Here is a 15,452-nt window from a genome sequence, read left to right on the forward strand (position 1 = left end):
CAGAGTAAGAAACACGACCCTGCCTAAAGCTAGACTCTGCAGTTTTCCATTAGAACTCGGTACCAAGCGAAGCGCTGCTGGCTTTGAATACCTCCTGGGTGCTCAGTGATGCAAGGCCATAGTAGTGTGTTGTTTTTGCCGTGTGATGTTTTAAAACAATTGCTTCAGCCTGGAATCTTTTATTATTTTACCTATTCTAATTATTTGTGTGTATTGTTTGCATTTTTCCATACAGTTTCACTGTCAAATAATGTGCTCTGAATGCCTTCATTAATCTCTAGGGTAGACTTTATGTTAAAAATTTGGCAGAAGCAACTATTTAGCAGTACTGGAAGTATAAAGTAGGTAAAGGAATGTATCTAATTTTTTTTTAAAAAGCAGCCACTTTAGTAACTTATAGTACTTCTAGAATTCTGATTATGAGTTTGTTTTTTTTTCTGAGATGCTGTTGGAAACCTTATGTTTTTATTTTAGGGCTGTTGGTTAGAACAGATAATGATAATTGTGCACCCAGGAGTACATAAGTAAAAATGTAGTAGATTAATTGGTAAAAAGAGCCATTTCTTCTGTCTTATGATTCAGTCGATAAATATATACAAACCAAGGCATGAAATCATTTACTGGATAAGAGTGGGCAAAATACCACATAATTTCATTAACCTTTAAGCAATGAAATTATAAATCCCTATGCAAATGATTAAGGTTATCATTGCCTATCACCCCCTTTTGATACCTACAGACTGTTAATTCTTCTCTGTCCTGCTGAGTCTTATTAAAACTTCTGACTGATGTACTTTTATTAAAAGGTTTAGAATTTACCAATTTAAAGCACTTGCTTCATACTATCACCTCTAATTTAACTAGGCCATTAAATACAGTATTTTGCAAGGCGGAAAAAGTCAATAGCTGTTTCTTTAAAAAAATAATAAATTGAAATGAATTTTAAACTCTGCTTGGAGGTGAGCAACTGCTATATACTACTAGGTCTTTTGATAGTTGATTTGTTCCTTTAGTATGCAAATTTTAGGTTTACAAAGATCTAATGCTTTTATTTAAGAAATATGCCTGGAGGCTAGATTGGTAAGCTTTAGGGAGATATCTAGTTTGGTGTGAAATAAATAGTTGTTAAAGGATCACATGAATTGGGTCCCAGAAGATAAAGAGTAGAGCTGAGACAGATTGAGAAAAACTGACTGTATTTTATTTCATTTGGCTAAAAATACCACTAAATTAAAAATGAAGACGATGAATGATGGCAACACAAAGAAAATTAATGAGAATGAGCCATTTTTTTTTTTTTTTGTTAGATTTTGTGAAAAGTTCTGACTAGCAAGAAGTTTAAAGGAAAGGGCTTACTACATCCCTGACTAAAGAAGTTTACTCATCATTTTGGAAGGCTAGACTTCAGAGCTTTAGAGTTTTGGGAGAGAAGACCCTTGGTCACGGGGGGAGGAATGGGTTCTTCCGCTGGCCAGTTAGCAGCATCACTTTTGGTCAGTGGGATAGATTACAGATCTCCTAGAACATCCTCACATTCAAAGGAAAAGGACTCAGGCTTGCCCTCTTAGGTTGGAGCCTGTAGGTAATCTGGTTTGCAAGTTTAAAGCAAATGATATAATAGTTAGACTTCTAGCTTTGGGGAGCTTTGTATCACCGATCTTTTGCATCTCTGATTTTCAAATGGATTTTAAAGAAAAAATAAATTAAAAAATTATAAAATATATTTCTATATTGATAGCTTCTATTATCCTCTTTACAGTACTTCTGTCTGCCTTTTTGGATGTTTTTAAGTACTCTGGCTCTCAGAGACAGAATATTTGAACAGCATTGTCTAGCAGTTTAAGTGTTCTCTGTGTATGCTTGTTTATTGTGATCTCGGGTGGTGGATAGTGAATTATGGAGGACGCGGGTGATGATGATGTGTGAAGATGGAATGCTAGTCTTTCATTGAGGCTGGAAGTCCCCAGCCCTTTTATCATCAAGGACCCACTCTGCAGGTATATATGTATGAATAAGTAGATTTCCTTACCTTTTCAGATTCAGCATCATCTTGTTTATTTTTATTTTGGACTTTAAGATTATCTTAAAAACTTTTGAATTGTCACTATATTCACTGGATTCAAATTCAAAGTACAAGGACTATGAACTCTCTCTTATGCCCTGGTCCCTTAATACTTTCTTTATACACATCTGATCAGTGTGTGTATGTGTGTGTGTGTATCTTTCTAGAGACATGTAGACATATATAATCTATTTATTTATTTTTGTTCATGTGTTGATTTATATACTTACCTTGTGAACATTGTTTTTTGGAAGTTTTTTTTTAATGCCAAACTGTACTTAAAAATATAGGCTATATATAGCCTTTTCAGGTATGAATTATTTCTATTAGCTTTTTATAACATTGAAATCAGTTTATGATCTGCCCCTCACCCCACCCCCTTGCACTTTGTGAAGCACACTTCCATGCGAGTCTCCGGAAGGTTCCATGGGTACACGTCAAGCTCTGCCTTTGCTCTGTAGCCTCAGCCGGCTTGCGGTGTTTCTGAAGCCCTTAGTGTTTTCATGACCACACAGCCACGCTTTCTTTCTTGAGGAATTCGCATTTGTATACGCTGGGCTCAGAGCAGGTTCCTTTGTGTCTTCTTTCCTTATTCTATCCTTATACTCTCCTCCGCTCACGTAGTTTTACTTCTAAATTTCCATTTTCTGTGAGCTTTTATGTTTGTATTCATATTTGGTTTTATTTAATATGACTTTTTTTTTTTCCTGATCTTAGTTGAGTGTGTAAGTTTTAAGAGTGCTGGGAACCATCTGAGACTGTTTTCTTCTTTTAAATTTTACTTCTATTGAGTCAGCAAAAGGTACTGATTGAGAGTATGGAATCTGGAGCCAGATTGCCTGGTTTGAGGCCTGAGAACATGACCTTGGGCAAGTTACTTTACTTCTTTCTGCTTTAGGTTTCTTACTTTGTTCAATAGGGTGTAACAGTATCATCTACTTTAGACATGCGATGATTAAATTATATAATGTTGTTGCATAGTGCCTATCAAATGTTAGCTATTTGTATTTTTATGATATAGTTGTGATTATCTTTGAGTTTTATAGGTTATAATTTAGCATTTTTAACATCATAATTTTAAATATATTTGTATATATTTTAAGAAACGTTACAAATCTTCATTCTAGGATATAGCCTTCCCTTTTAAATAGTAAGAATGAATCTATAAGCTATCAAGATAAAATAGTAAGTTTTGAATGTGAGGGTGATTGAATATAAAAAAAAAAAACCCAAAATCAATTCTCTTTCTTTGCCTTATTGGTTGAGAATAGTGTGTATTTTTTTTTTCATAGTGTTGTTTTGTGTGTGTGTGTGTGTGTGTGTGTGTGTGTGTAGAGCAGCACTGTTCAATAGAATTGTAATGCAATAATTTAAAATTTTCTAGTGGCCACATTAAACAAATGAAAAAAATTTAATTAATTTCGTTAATGTATTTTATTTAACCCTATATATGTTTGGATTTGGGAGTGATCAGTGAATATGTATATGATAATTGAAATCTTGAAGTCAAGGACAGAAGGAAACCATAATATTCCTAAGGGTAAAGCTCTAAGGAGGTCCTAGAAAAGGAGCCAGGTTAAAATAGGAAACACATCCCATAGGCTGGAAGAAAGCTGCAAGATGGTGGCATCCTGGAAACTGATGGAAGGGAGTTTCAAAGAGGCATGGTGGTCAGGACTGCCTAATCACACAGTCCAGCAGAGTGAGGCATGAATATAAGTCATTAATAGCAAACCTTAGCAATGGTTGATTCAGTAGAGTGATGGCTAAGAAAGCCACATTGTGGTAGTTTAAGCATTGTTTGGAAGTTCGAGTGAAAGTAGTGGGTCTGTATAGTTTTATGAATCTTGGCAGGATAGTTGGTAGTGTTGAAAGAAGCATGCTATTCACGAAGGAGATGGAGTCAGTGGAGAGAAAAGGATTGAGGGTAGAAGAAAATGAGAAGAATGATGGAGCGAGTTTTTAGGAAAGGCATGAATGGATAGGGTTCAGTGCACAGGCAGAGGGATTAGTAATGGAACAGAAGAGAGTGAATTACAAAAGAGGAGCGAAAGCATTACGAGTCAGGAGAATTTGTATATGATAGAGTGGGTTCTTAGTTGTAGGCAACAGCTGGTTTAAGTTGCAGACAGGTAGCTAGTTTAAGCAAAAAGGGATATGTTACACACTACTTAATTTCCAAAAGTGCCAAGAAGCTAACCTTGACTATAATAAACTAGGAACAGCATAAGCCTAAGGGAAGCATCCAGTTACCCTATTTTAGTAGAAAATCCACTGTCACTTGCTACTCGGGAGCCTGCGATACTAGAGATCATTTAATTAGACTGTCTAGCTGATTGTCTCGGAAGGACAAAATGCTTTCACTACAAGATTTGATCTCATGGGAGGTGGTCACCACCTTGACTTACTCACTTCTGTTTTCTAAGTCTTACATGGATTTTTCTGATTGTTTGAATCCAGGTCCCATAGAAGGCATGATGAAAATGCATCTGGGAAATGGAGTTTTTAGCTTTGGAGCAAGCTAGAGAGCATGCTAGAGGTAGAGTGCAGCCTAAGTGGTCTGGCTCTGGTCTGTCCTGAATTGGACTCAAGATTGACCCAGGGCAACAGTCATTTGAAGATTTGAGCAGCCTGGGTGATCCACCTACAAGATGGCTCACACATAACCCTGTTAAGTGGATTCTGGCTGTTTGGCAAGAGGCCATGTGGACTGCTCCATAGAGCTGTTTGTCCTCATGATGTGGCAGCTGCCTTCACCCAGACTGAGTGATCCAAGAGAGCAAGGAGCTAGCTCTAGTATCTTTTAGGACTTAGCCTCAGAAGTCAGAAACCATCACTTACAGGGCATTCTGGTTTTCATGCAAACCAAACCTCATGCAGTGAGAAGAACTACCAAAGTCATGAATTTCATGAGGGGAGGATTTGGGGGCCCCCTTGGAGGTTGGCTACCATGTCTCCCCACATTCCCCACTGCCTGCCTTCCTTTGACAGCAGAAATTGATCAAATTTGTCTGTAGAAGGGAAAAACGACTTAAAAAAATAGAATGGAACTTGCCAAGAATTTGGATAGAATGTGGTTCTGTATTACATCTTAAGGTTACAGAGTGCACGGGATCTGTGTTATTTTAAAGATTTAGAAATGCTGTTCAGTTACTTGTTCTCAGGCTTTCTCCTCTCAAGGTGGAGAGTGTATCATAAAATCATAACTCAATCTAGGTGTATGTATTTTGATGTTTGGAGTTAATGAGGCCGTGATACTTTGTCTTCCAGAATAGCTCTCCTGTCCTTGTCTCTGAAATGAAGAGGTTTGACTAGCTGTCCCTATGGTCCTTTCTCAGTTTCCATTCCCTAAGACCCTGACTAACTTCGAGAATTGGAGTGAACATCTCTGTGACATTACTAGATAAATGTAGGGCGTTCTCCCATGCCTCGGTCACATCATCTTATTTCTTTCATATCCTGTATTGAAATGATGTTGCTGGTGTATATGTCTCCCTGCATCATTCCTCCTCTTCCCAAAATTAAACTCCTAGCCAGGCAAGTTTTGTCTTGTTTACTGCTGAATTCCCAACAACCAGTACAGTGCCTCGTAGATGCTCAGGGGGTGAATGTCTAAAGAAATTATTCTTCAAGAAAATATACTTCAAGATCATTATTTGTAATAGCCCATCTCAAAAGTTTTGTTTTTTCTCCTTTTACTTGACTTATCTTTCCCTTGTCTTTTTTGTCCTTTATTTTTTTCTGTTCTTTTTTGGTGACACAGCAGCTCAGAATTCTTTCTATGGCTGCAGATGTTTTTGTCTCGTTCACAGTTGGTGCCTGGAAGGTTCTCCATCTTGATTTCTTTCTGATATAGGTTACTCGGACTCTGTGACCACTGTTTAAGATAATTCTTTTAAGAGATGCATTTGGTAATCCTGTGATTTTGTGCTATGTATACTGTCTGCGGGCCACATTTCTTATTGCTTTGCTAGCTCTTCCTTTTTACTTGTCATATAGGATCCTTTTTGGGTGAGTTACTATGTTAGTTTTGACCCTGTCAATATTGATATGCCTAAGGGTTCTGACTTTAATATATACAGAACAGGAAAGTCACAATAGCCACCCTTGGGTATATGGTAAGAGCTTGCTCTCTTCACTGTGCATGGCTTGCAGAGAACACAGGGCTGTGTAAGTTAAGTAATAGTTTAAATCTGATATAATGCTGTCACAGAAAGCAGTGTTCTTAAGGTATGCACCCCAGATACAGAAGTGTCTGTGTACCTCCATTATTTCCCTGGAGTGAAAACTCCAGACCTGGACTGATATCCATATGCATTCCAACCTATCTCTGAGATCTTAGACTGTCCTCAGCAGAGGTTCTTGACAGTTTTTTGGATTGTGGAACTTTTTGCAAATCTGACAAACTTTGACCTTCTCTCCAGAGAGACATCCGTTTACATAAACTCCCAAATTTTACATTTATCATTCAGAAGTGCGTAGACTCCTAGAGTTCATCCACATACCAAGGTTAAGGACCTCTAATCTGAATAATAATTCTTCTTCCTCCCCTTCTTCTTCTTCTCCTTCTTCTTCTTCTTCTTCTTCTTCTTCTTCTTCTTCCTCTTCCTCTTCCTCTTCTTCTTCTTCTTCTTCTTGTTTTTGAGTTAGAATTGATTTGGGAAACCTTGGAAAGATTGGGGGTGGGGGGTGGGGAGCTCTTACTACTTAAGACTCAAAACATCTCTCTCCTTGGAGGTTCTTCTCCCATCTTGGAACATGCAAGAACCAGACTACTGGGATATTCAAGTAAACTCTTATCCAGGTCAGGATTCAGAATTCAGGCTGGGCTTATTTTGACAGTAACATCTTAATTATCTCCTTTGATCTCACAGGTACCTCTGCATTAGCCAGACTGGATATATGTAAAGAGAAAAATCAGTACATCTGGATCATCAGGTAAGCAAATGGGACTTTGTTTTAATTTCTCCATTGATTCAGTCCTCTGTCAGGATGTGGCCATTTCCTATTGTCTGTTCTTTCTTTACTTCAATGTGGATCAGTGAGATGATAAATATTTCTAAAGAGAAGGAAGCAGCCATTCTTAAGTTTTGCCATATTACTTTGTCTGCTGCTTGAAGTCAGTTTTCTTTATTTTAATTTTATCTCATTATTATTTCATATATTCACACTTCTATAGCAGATAAAAATTCCCTGCTCTTCTTTTTATGTATATACTTTGGAGAGTTGTGGACAGCTCTCATATTGTTCCTTGGTTGTCAGCCAAGTTATACACATTTAACTCCTTTAATCTTTCTTTGTAATTCAGTCAGCTTGGCTGCTTTTCCTAGATTTTCCCCTATTTCATCTGCATCATTAATAAACAGAAAAAATGTGCCATTGCCTGGCTTCTTCTACATCTTTCATTCTTTTTACTTCCTGGTTTTGTGTCAGATTCCTTGTCAAACTAAAGCCAGCCAGGCACCATTCTTTGGACCACTTTGGCAAGACATGAATGCCTTGTAGAACGATCAGTGTCCCATGCAGTAATGGCATCATCGGTATATCCCAGACAGAAGAAAGGAAATGGGAAAGGAGAACAGTGAGGAGCAAAACAATGCATTTTTTGATTCTATGGCAGACCAGCCCTTGCCACCCAGAGTAAGTCATTGTTACCTGAAACCTTTGTCACAGGTTTTGGCCTCCCAAAGGGTTGTGCAAGGCACTAATTTGAATAATGAGAAGCATGTACTGTGTATTGTTTGAGGTTTGGCCACTGATCTCACCTGGTTTCTTTCCCACATTTTCCCTCTCCCACCAGCCCTTCCCAACACCTCATGACTTGCTCTCAGAATCTGGCCACGAGCAAACCTGGGCGGGGGATCGTTTTATTGGAAATTAGATAGGCTCAGGTGGTCACGCTCCACGCCTCTGTGGGTAACATCTGAGGCAAGTGCTTTAGTTCTTGCTATTTCTGTTACAGTCATTGGTCTTCCTTTAACAGCTGCTTCAGTGGAGATGGGCAGGAGGAAGGGACTAGTGGACCTTTGGTGCTATTCATCTATGCTGTATTAGTTTCACAACTCTTTTCCTGTCCTGATTGGCCTGGAGAAGCATACTGCCTCTAGATGATGCTGAGCTTAGTGTAAAATATGCCAGCATGGGATCTGGGCTTGTCACAGTTCATTTTTTCTTTTCATTTGGTTTGTAGAGAATGGACTTCTACCTCTACTTATCTTGTGCATTAGAGAGGAAAGGGTCAGACCTCTAGGAGCTAATGGCTTATTGGTGTTTTTAGTCACCATATTCAGGTAGTATATTTAGTTGAAGCTTCCAACAGCACACACTTGGCTTTCTCATTTGTGTTAGCTTTGCTTCTAGTACAGAATTGAATAGGATAGAAGAGACGGTTTTCCTGTTTGTGTCTGTGGCAACTTTCTAGATGATTTGTGGTTTAATCCTTTAAACATTTTTGATGACTTATCACCTCTTTCCCTGTAAAGGCATAAAATATTCCGATTATACTATTATAATCTTTTAATCAGATTATTTAAGTTTGGAGAAACCAAGGTCAGAATAACAGCTGATGCAGTTGCCTCTGAATAGTGACCTAAAAATTATAACACTTATATTAGTTCTTTTTTTTTACCTGATTTTATGGCCTTTCTTCATCGATGAGATTTTAGACAAGATCATGTGATTGTGAATCACATATTTCTTGGTCTCTGGTTTCTTAAACAGGTAAGTATGTAACCTGGGCCCCTTTTAAGTCTGATTTTTAAAAAATGTTAATCTCTCATGTGGCTTTAAATTGCTGACAGTATTGTACTCAAGCTAATTTCTTCAGGCAAATGATATTTTCTTCAGCATAACTTTTGTTTCTTGAGTCTTTTCAAGACTTGTCAAACAAAACAAAATGCTAACCTGACTTTAAGGGGCAAAAATTCTACCTCCCCCGCCCCATACTATATTATTCTTTGTTCTCAGTGTGCGTCAAAGTGACAATCCCACACTGTCTCAATTGAGGGAGTCTAGCACAAAATAAAAAACAGCCTGGCACTGTTCTAGGCTGGCAGCCAAAATGTTTCGTGTAGCTTGGTTCTGGCAGTGGTTTTCATAGGCAGAGGGTCTACCCTCCCAGCACCACTGAAGGAAGGCAAGCAGCCTTAGTCTTTCCTCCTTATCCCATTTCTTTTCCTTCGTTTTCCTCTTTCTTCACGTAGAACACCATTGTAAAACAACAAAACAATGTTTCTTAATTAGAAACATCATTTCTCCTTGCAACCTCCACGTTTGCTAAATGGCGTTGTTCCTTCTAGAAGCTTGTGTTAGATTTCCCTTTTCCAGCTCTTAGAGATTTTCTTCACAGTTGCGTTTTTGCCACACTTTTCAGACAACCCTTCTGAATATTGCTAACTTTGGTCATGTTGACATAGTATTTTTGATTGGTTGGAATCTTGTCTTCCTTCATAGCTTATTATTTGAGTGGAAACTCTTGAATGATACTTGCTTGTATTATATGGATCTTTAAGCCAAGATATATCTTGTTAAGACCAAAACGTCTGCCATTGTTTTCTATTTTTGTCTAAAACTCAGGGCCAGCTTATAACTTTTGCAAGATTGAATACTCATTTTTAGAATGTCTGATAAGTGTTGCTAGGTGAGCAAATGAACTTCCGTGAAATATAAAGACGTGTATTTAAAATTTTTTCCTTTGAAATGAAAATGCAAGATAGAACACAGTATTTTTAGGTTTCCCAATTCTCTCTAAATTATAACTAGTGACCCATTATTACAAGGGGTGTGAAAATGTAGCATTATGATTTTTAAGTGATGATTTGAACAGGAGACTAGGTTTTCACTATGAGCAAGCATTCTATGAAATTTCGTAGAATGTTCCTCAAAATGTAAATGTGTTTTCTGTTGCATTAAGCAAAAACAAATGACTGACTTTCAAGTGGTCTATTTTAAAAATTAGCGTTTTATAATCAAGATAAGAATAAATAGGCAGAATATGTTTTCTAAGGAAGAGATTGATATTATTTTGACTGACTTTTATTTTAAAAAGTTGTCAATGATTTTTGACAACAAGGAAATTACTTTGGGAGGAAAAACGCATGAATTTTTGTAGCAGTGTAACACGGGACTGAAAAGTAAATAGTGGTTTCTGTTAGAAGTATTAATGTGAAGCATTTTTATATGCCATATACACTGAGAAATGTATCTATTATAGCTACATTAAGATCAATTTGTACAATCTAAGAATTGGTTTTTTTCCCCTAGAGATTTATTTTTAATTTAGAAAATGTTTTAAAATCATGAAAAGGGTTTGTAAAACAGGTATAGGAGAATTATGCATTAAGTAAAGTCACCTGTTATTTTCTCTCATTCTCAAGACAGGTTCAGCAACATATTGGCTCATTAATTTAACAAAACAAACAAGTACTCACATTGCTTTGTATGTATAATGCACATGTTAATAAATGCTACAATTCTCCATTCTCTCCCTCAATGCTGTTTTTTTAAACTTGTATTTAAGTGTCTATTTCTGTAGAGTAGCTAAGATGAATCTGGGTGGGATGCTTGTTAAATTATATCGATTAAATCTTTAAGTCAACATTTTTTGTTTCAGAATTGTGACTTTTTTAGAAGGGAAGCCAGTGAAACTTTTTCTCTTGGTCCTGTTAAGTGCATGACTGTCTTGAATCCTCTGTGCCAAGGTGTGATAATAGAGACCAAAAACTTATTCTCTGTGTTCACATATATTGAATAATGTTCATTGCATATTAAATACTGTGCATCGACTTAAAATACATTTTCTCTAGTGGTATAATTTTTATTTGCAATTAAGCCCTTTGTCTTTTCTGCGGTAGGAACATCTTTCAGTGATTTAGGAATTGCAACATGAATTGTTGTATTTATTTGTTTATTTTAACTATACACAGAGACATAGTAGAAATACACTTAAGATCTGTTATGTTTGAGTGTTTGAGCAGTTGTTGTTGTTTTGGTAAATGCTATTGTATTTTTTATTTTTGTAGGTAATAGATTTTACAGTTTTGTTTAATTCAGAATACACATCAAATCTTCTATATCTTTATAGTTTGATGTTACATAGTTTGTAGGAATTACTGTAGAGTAACTTAATCATTATATATGAAGGAACATGGAAAAATAGCTTTATTGAAGGATGCCAGCAAAGTTGGATAAATATTAAATTTATCATTTTAACTAGGATTTTATTTTATTATATTAAATATCATGTTTATAATTATGAATGGTGTTTTATTTCATTTGAATATCAGTACGGGTTTTGAACATTACTCCTGGATAGGTGGTTTGGATATATTTGTTTGATATCAAGTATTGGTAACATGTAAGATATTGATTTCTAAGTTTAAATATTAGTCATCTTTCCTTACACATATGGTACACACTTCAGTGTTAAATTTCATTAGAGTGTATTGCATGAAAGTGTATGTGCTAATTCAGTTGTTTGATTCCCTCTCTAATTTTTGATACATTTTAATTCCCCCTGCCCGACATATTATCATTCCGTAGAATACTGTCACAAGTATGTCATATGTTTTCCATGGCATCTCACACTGCTCACTTTTTATCCATAGTACCATATGAGTTCCCCCTTTTTCAGGTTTACACTGCATATTTTAAGCTGCTGATAGTGTAAGTACATTGCAAGGTAAAGTGACATTTAGCTTTTTGAGCGAGTCTCATTTTTAGCATGAGAGCAGGGTGTTTTTTTTTTTTCCTCTGCCCTAAATCTTCCCATACTTCCCATTAAAACAAAGAAATTCAACAAACAAGCAAACAAAGAAATTCAGAGATTTGGCTACAGCAGCAATTGAAATGCATCAAAAAGTGGCTACTACAATACAGTTTTATTAATGAATGATCTACATTGGTTCCAGCTGTGTCCATGTGATTAGGCCTTCACCAGGCAGCAATGGGTATTTCCCTATTGCTTTTATTTGATTTCCAAGAATGTGTCATCTGTTACATCAGCCCCTGCCAATATGCCCCCTGTAAAAGTGTTTTGTTTTCTTTTTCCTTCCAAATTTCTGAAGCATAAGTTGAATACCCACACATATCCCTGCCGAAATATTGTTTCTAGTGAATAGTGGCCTAGGTTTCTGTGCCTGGTGTTGCATACCAAAATTCCAGAATATAAATTAAAGTAAATGTTTATTAAGTTTATCAGTAAATTCTCAGAAGTGTGGTTGCCTGGTAATGCTAAAGATAGACTATTTTCGCTTTTACGTTTCCATCTTAATATTTTATTACAGTGGTATAATGTGTTATAGAGGTGGACAAGCTTGCAGATTGAAATGGGGATCGTCCAGATTGTTCCCTTCCCTGGACCATATGGTATAGTTCTAAAAGCCTTTTGTACGCTGTCTGTTCAGTTTATTGTAAACTCAATCTTTAGTGCACCTAAAAAGATAACCAAATAAAAATGGGCCCGAGAAAAAGGACTTCATATCATGTAAGGGCCCCAGAAATACTTGTTTTAAAGGAGATAACTGCAGATGAAATTGAAGTGGAGATGATATAAACAAAGGAGGCTTGTCATTCTCTGAATATGCTTCTGAGTTCATATGGATTGTCCAAGATTGCCTTCAAATGCTGGCTTTAAAATGAAGGAATTTATGTTATCTGACTACACTTATTTTCCTTATTTATCCCATTCTTGCAGTTTCACGAAGAGAATGTAGCTCTTATCTGTTTTCCGGAGGAAGCTTCCACCTAGGAACAGTGCCAAAAAATATATAAGCCCCAGGTTTTATGAATATATAGGTTTTTTTTTTTTTTGACTGATTTCAGTGATAATTTAGGGCTAGAACTTTCCATAATTTCATTCTTATAACCATTACCCCTACTCAGAGATTATTGTTTCTAATTCCTTTTCATCCCCCCTCCCGCCCCCCTCCCCGCTTGACCTATTATGGTTCCATAATTCTATTTTAGGAAAATGGGATAAGAGATTGCTTATCCCATATGCTAAGTCTCTTTAAGAGCTGGGAATGAGATGATTTCTCCTGACTCTCACTCTCCTTCCCTCCAAAGTAAGCTACTGTTAGAGAAGAGCATTAGACATTACCCATTGCTTTTTGGCACAAGAGATTTGTGCTGAAATTCTACCAAATGAGTGGGGGGAAAAAAAGGAGAGCCTGTGAAGAGCATGATTCTTTACTCTATCATTACCCTGAACCACTGAAAGGGTAACTGAGAGGAACTCAAATGTTATTGGAATGTGTAATTTCCTTTTGAATGGCCACAGTGAAATATATTTGAACAAAAAAGGCAGAAAAAGTATATGTGGCTTATGGAGCTGATAGTGATTGAAATTAATGAATCTTTCCAGTTCTCTTTGATTGAAATTATTCCAAGAGTGGTACACATTCAAAATCTGTCCAACAGAAACCTATAGAGGGTATTACCTGAAGGAGTTTACCAGAGATAGGTAGAATAGCACAATAATTTAATAATGCTGGCGGTAAATTGGACACAACATATTTTTGGGATATATTTTTTCAAGTTTAAAAAATTTTAAAAACAGAGTAACTGATTTCAAGTTGCAGAGGAAGTCTTTCCTATTTAAGAAAATACTGTTATCTTGTGGTCTTTCATTTATTTGGAAGCTGCTTTCTAAAGTGCTCACACAATTGAAAACATAGTTTATATTTTGAAATAAGATAGGTTCCTTGTTCCTTCTCTCTCTATTCTCTTTCCTTACTCCTTTCTTCCTAACCGTTGGCTATTTGTTTGTATGTGTATATTACGTACATGAATGATATATACCACACTGTAAAAAATGTTATTTTTGTAGGTTTGAGGATCAGTGAGGAAGAGAAATAAAAATCTTGTAATGACTATGCAACAAATGGATTTCTGTGGAGGAATTAGAACGTGCTTATTTAAGTAATCTATACTACTGAAAGTTGTAGAAATGCAAATTCAAAATTCTTTTTATTTCTTCTTGCTAGGAAGAACCAGATCATAGCCTAAATCGAGTTAGACAGTCTAACTCAAATCACTCCTCTTTGCTGTTGCTTCCTTTTAATGGTAAAAATGCCTCTGGCTCCAGGTAGAAGATCTTACTGATGTGACTGAAATGAGGAAGGGTTTTATTTATCTCATGTTGTAAGAAGTCTGGAGGCAGTTAGTTCACAGGTATCTGATGCCATCAGGGACCCAGGTAACATCTCCTCCTCTCCCATCCTTAGGATATAACTTTTGCCTTTTATTTCACAGATGACTTTTATACCTTCAGAAATTTGTGCTTACCTTCAAGTGGGAAGAGAAGTGAAGGATGCTCAGAAGGTTTTTTTCCCTCATGGGAAGCACCCCCTACCCTCTCTCCCCCTTTCTTTTTTTAGAATGGGATATCTGCTCATGGGAGACATCTCATTGGCCAAAAGTATGTCACATAACCACCTCTAACATGAGAGGAAAAGTGTTTTAGCCATCTTGTTTCTATTTTGAAGGAAGGCAGGGAGAAGAAGAATTGGAATGCATGTCCAGTGAGCCGTCCCAAAGTTATCTGCCATACTTCTCCTTTCTTTTTTATAATTAGTCGCTTAGACCTTTGAACTTTCTGGGTACTTTGTGTATATAATAACTTGTTGTTGGTTCCCTTTTGACCTCAAGTACATATGTTTTGGTTTGGTAGTGTTATTTCTGTGTCTGATGACAGGAACTGTAACTGGGTCATCTTGGTGTCTTTACATTTAGCATGGTGCCTAGACATGGACCCTCAGTTAACACTTGTTGAATAAATGAATGCATGAATATTAAGAAACATATTTATAATATTATTGGTATAAATAATTTATGCATATAAAGGATATAGTAATATTTCTAATTTGTGAAAGGCTATGGACTATATTTTATTTTATTAATTCATTTTTTTTGTTTCTCATTTTTTATTTAAAAAATTTTTTCTTAATTTAAATTCAACTTAGTTAACACATAGTGTATAATTAGTTTCAGGGGTAGAATTTAGTGATTCATCGCTTGTATGTAACACCCAGTGCTCTTTCCATCAAGTGCCCTCCTTAATACCCATCACCCAGTTACCCCATCCCTTCACCCCCCTCCCCTCCAGCAACCCTCAGTTTGTTTCCTATGGTTAGGAGTCTCTTATGGTTTGTCTCCCTCTCTATTTTCTCTTATTTTTCTTTCCCTTCTCCTATGGTCATCTGTTTTGTTTCTTTAATTCAACATGTAAGTGAAATTATATGATATTTGTTTCTCTGACTGACTTACTTTGCTTAGCAAAATACACTCTAGTTCCATCCTGTTGAAAATGGCAAGATTTCATTCTTTTTGATGGCCAAGTAATACTCCATTATATATATCTATACACACACACACACACACACACACACAC

At 36.4% G+C, this 15,452-nt stretch overlaps 1 protein-coding gene across 14 annotated transcripts in view; it reads left to right on the forward strand.

Annotated features, from left to right (window-relative positions):
* Positions 1–15,452, forward strand: part of GTDC1 (glycosyltransferase like domain containing 1) — a 403,613-nt gene that overhangs the window by 85,173 nt on the left and 302,988 nt on the right. For all 14 annotated transcript variants that reach the window (XR_005838888.1, XR_005838889.1, XR_005838892.1 and 11 more), the window contains one exon: positions 6,937–7,000. The gene's annotated coding sequence lies outside the window, so the exon portion shown is untranslated. The remainder of the gene's footprint in view (positions 1–6,936; positions 7,001–15,452) is intronic.

Source organism: Ursus maritimus, unplaced genomic scaffold (assembly GCF_017311325.1).
Source record: "Ursus maritimus isolate PB19 unplaced genomic scaffold, ASM1731132v1 scaffold_1, whole genome shotgun sequence".
In the NCBI taxonomy this organism is placed as follows: domain Eukaryota; kingdom Metazoa; phylum Chordata; class Mammalia; order Carnivora; family Ursidae; genus Ursus; species Ursus maritimus.